The sequence below is a fragment of the Palaemon carinicauda genome, chromosome 5 (assembly GCF_036898095.1).
Source record: "Palaemon carinicauda isolate YSFRI2023 chromosome 5, ASM3689809v2, whole genome shotgun sequence".
NCBI lineage: Eukaryota > Metazoa > Arthropoda > Malacostraca > Decapoda > Palaemonidae > Palaemon > Palaemon carinicauda.
The window spans coordinates 154,265,169-154,270,168 of NC_090729.1; positions in this window are offsets into that span (position 1 = coordinate 154,265,169).

Here is a 5,000-nt window from a genome sequence, read left to right on the forward strand (position 1 = left end):
GCAATATAGTGAACCCAAGCGATAGCTTTGCCCGTTGGTTCATGAATCAAATGAATGGATACCCGTCAAAGATTTATTCTGTAGGAATCGAGGGTACACGTCAATAACTCGGCACCTACGTCGTGTCTCATGTTTAAAAGTCATATCAATACATTCAAGGAATTCCATAACACCTCTATACCAGAGGTAAGTTACTATATGATATTTCTTCGGCTTTAATATCATCGAGTCACTTTGCCCTAGTCTTGAATTTATATGTACTTGTTAACGTAAAATCTCAAAACATATAGATCATCTATTTTTATTGCCTCTGTACGATAGTTATGGAGCCTCGATAATGCTACGAATAGGACGACAGTAAATTGCAGATAATACGTAGACAGTTCTTAATCCATATTAGAGAAATGGCTTAGCTTTTATAGAAAAGTTTCTTCAACATAAACATTTGTATTTCTTTATCAGTATAAAACTAGATTCTTAGGCAGGAAGAACATTTAAACTATACATTATCCTTAAACATACCATTCTTGAAACCAACCCCCACCCCACAAAAAAAAAAAAAAACCTGACTTTAAATTGATACATATGAAAATAAAAAAATACCAATAACCGAATAAGGCCTAACATAAAACACAATGAATATATATATATATATATATATATATATATATATATATATATATATATATATATATATATATATATATATATATATATATATATACATATATATATATATATATATATTAGTGCACATAGACAACATCTCCCAAACACTAAGCTGGAACGTCCTAAACTCCTGTCAGTGAGCAGAAACTTCGACACACACACACACACACACACACACATATATATATATATATATATATATATATATATATATATATATATATATATATATATATATATATATATATATATATATATATATATATATATATATAAAATAAACATATGAAAACTCCAAGATAACCAAATACTCTCACTACGTAACATGTACTGTAACATACCAATTCTATTATTTACAACCTTACCAACACATAATAACTAGATATATACTGATAAATAAATAAATGACAATACTGATATGATATTAAATGAATAAATCTAGCATTCAGAATAATATACTCTCCCTGCTGCAGTCAATGAAAATAACAATTACCTAAGACATTTGCTACTGTCTTCACGATTTGGCGAAAAAGTCATGTTAGAACATTATAAATCAATCTTCTTCAAGAACTGCCCATGGCCAGGGAAACATATCATAAAGTCTTTCAAGATATTGCTTGAAATAAAAGAAAACGCTGAACAATAAAACGCTTTTAAATAATTTTAGTGATATTGCTCCGAATGAAATGAAACTGTTTCAATCTCCAATGTCCTAACTCTGTACTCTGTGGAAACATCATCTGGCTTTATAGCCAAGGGGATATTCGTTTTCATCAGGGCGAGGTTCGAATTCCAAGTTAATCGTTTATTCATACTGCCTTTCTCTTGCTTCTTAACTTTAAACAACACACCTTACATAATACATGTATATACAAAAACTTTTACTGTTTCCTTGAATTTGAATGCTTAGAAAAGTGATTTTTATATATTTTATGTATAGGAGGTTTAATTTGAATATTGAATTGAAAGCAACATGCAGAATGATTGACGAACTTATTCAAATATTTTTTTTTTGTTTTTTAATTCAAATGAACTGGGCATATTATTGTCTATATATTTGTAAGACAGATGTTTTATGCATATTCCGAGAGTAGAACTAAACCCATAATTTCTTGGACATCATAACTGGATTTTATTAATTTTATTTTTAAATATATTTTAAAGATAATTTAGAAATACATCAAGTAAATGGAATTTGTGTTGAAGAATAATTGTGAAGCACAGGAGGCAATTGTCCATGGTGTATATCTAGTGTAAATCATACATATGAAAATGGGGATATATATTTTGCATTCCGTTTATGTACACAAACTACTTGGTGTCATGTTATATCTCTCACGTATAAAGAAGATAACATATATTTGCAATTAACAATATTTCAGGCGTCAATTATAGCTGTAAACATTACTACTTTCGATTAAAAATAATAAGCTGATTGAAGACTACATGACTGTTAAGATTATTATTATATGAAATAAATCTTAGGTATTTATTAATAGTTATAATCTTGGCTTTAGTATATGATTTTATAACAATTTACTTTAGAATAGCCCTAAATCATTTCTTCGGATAGAAAAGAATTAGGAGAACAATATTGGTGAGAGTAGAGAAATCATATTGTTATTTTTAAACATCAGTGCGAGTGGGTACTCATAAATTCAAGCATCCATTCATATATAATGAATAGAAATTAATACTTCACCACCCCTTTCATAGCTACTGGATGTAACTGGGGAAATGGAATATGCTTATGACGAGCACCAAGTGAGATATGAAGAAAGACTCCCCCCCCCCCACAAAAAAATAATAAATAAAAATAAAAATAAAATCAAATAGTGTCCAAGGAGATTTATTAATATATAAGTCCACATTCAATTCTTGATATTCCTTAATAACCTTATCACCATATTTCTTTACCTAAATAAACTTGCACGTTGGTAGCTAATGAAATAAAATAGGGACAGTCGAGTTAAGGAAAGAAATAATATTAATGAAAAAATACTTAAATGGACGAAGAATTTTATAGATTACTGGATGTTTTCTAGACAATATATATTGTTGTCCACTCGAGATATATCTGAAGGAAACAGATAAGAAATAGGCTTTGTTTCGTCACATTAATTTTATTATACTAGTTAGCATTTTTTTTTTATTGACTTGGGTCAGTCAATAAGAAAATACTGCTGACGAGTATAATAAAAGATAATATTTCCAATTATATTTTATTCAAACATGAAATCCCACAAACGTGCTTTCTCCATAAAGGTGATATTCTTTCCAAGCAATATTTACGATGCATCAAAAATAAAATTAACATGAGAATTTTTCCTGGATATCAATGTTTTCAAACGCACTGAACTAATGTGGCAAGTGACCTGTTAGTTACTGACAGAGAGGTGAATGATAGTAAGTTTATTCAACATATAACTAGCTTATATACAAACGGTTGAGGGCATCAATGACGCAAAACTTCAAACAATGTAAAACATTCGACGGAAAGCTTAAATAAATTTTTCTATTATCAGTGTGGAAGAGAGGGAGGGGTAAAATAGGCAATAGCGTCACAGTGTAGGAGCGTGTATGAAACACGTGTGGTACATGGCTCCCTCCCTTAAAAAGTCATACATGTGAAAGAGGGCACCCTACTCTAGGGAGTCAAAAATGTAGGCAGGGCATTTTGCAGAAGATAAGCAAGTTTTAGGCGCTCAATGGAGACCGAGTCTTCTTTGCCACGAATGTTAATTAAGAGATCCTTTACTTTGTGACGGATCACGAAGAAACGGCCGTGTAAGGTGGGGTCAGCTGTGGCTTGCTATTGTCAAGGCTCAGGAAGAAATACTTTGCGGTGTTTAAATCTTTTGATATGTATTGCTTTGCTAAGGGCTTGTACGTCTGGCAGTAGAGAGTAAATTTTTTCACAATGTGACGCAGATGCTGGAGATCAGCGCAGGAGGTTGCAGAAGGAAAAAAATTAGTATGGATGACCAAAAGATAACTATACAGCATTTCAGCTCCTGCAGCATCCAGGGCATCCTTAGGGGTGGTCCTAAATCCCAAGAGGACACAGGAAAGCTAAGTAAACCAGTTGGAGTTATTGTAGTGGGACATCAAAGCTGCTTGAAGGGAGGGATGAAAACGTTTAACCATTCCGTTGGCTGCAGGGTTGTAGATGGCTGTTTTATGTAGGGTGATGCCCAGCAGATTTGCTAATGATGACCACAATTAAGAGGTGAAAGTTGTACCCCTGTCAGAAGTAATATGCTCACGGACACAAAAATCTCGCTTTCCGTCCTGAGAGTAAGGTGGATGCAAATGAATCGGATGTTGCTGTTTGCATGGGAATGGCTTCAGGCTAACAAGTGGAGTGGTCAATGTCAGTAAAAAGGTAATGATGTCCTTGGGATCTGGGTATGGGACCTACTATGTTGATGTAGATGTGGGCAAAGCAACGTTGAGGTTGAGGAATGGTGACCACTTCTGAATCGCAGTGTTAATTTACTTTTGAGATTCAGCATGAAGTACAAGCACGGACCCAATCCTTAGCATTCTTAGAAATACTGTTCCATATGAACTTTGTCTTCAGTAGCTGTGCAGTAGATTGGCGTGAGAAGGTGTGCGGCCATGGATGAAATCAAACACCTGTCGGAGTATGAGGCAGGTACCTATAGTCATGGCCTACCAGTACTGACGTCACAGAGAAGAGTGGCATTAGAGTCGTCAAAGGCGACGTCTTCCCAACAGAGTTATGTGCAAAGTGTCCTGCATACTTAGTACTGTGGTTCTTTCTGTTGGGCTTCTGCTAAGACGTTGTATCAAATCACAGGAGAATGCCGGCCAATGTGTCTCTAGACAGGCAATGGCAATGGGATTCATTTTCCCAGGGACATGTTGAAGGGTGCAGTTATATTCAGTCACTGCAAGGTGATGTCAACATTGATGGGCCGACTAGAAATGGGACTACCAAGTAAAGGCATGCACCAGAAGCATGTGGTCCGTGTGAAAGTGCCGGTCAACCGGATGCACCGCAAGCAATTTGCGGTTGAAGGTAGAGTAGCCGGATTACGCCTTGAACAGTTTTCTACCGAAGAAGGCTAATGGGCAAGAACTGCACCAATAGCAATGTCGCCAGCATTGAGAGAAGGAAAAGACTATGTGACTCGGGAAAAGTGAGAGCATAAGCAGTGATAAGGGTTTCTTTGCGTTGCAAGAGTCCGCTTCCTGAAGGGACCCCATTTCAAGTCTTTTGGCCTGTCCTTGAGGAAAGTATAGAGGGGTGCAAGAATGGTGCGATGGTTGGCAGGAATAGTTGATGATAGTTTATCATGCCCAAT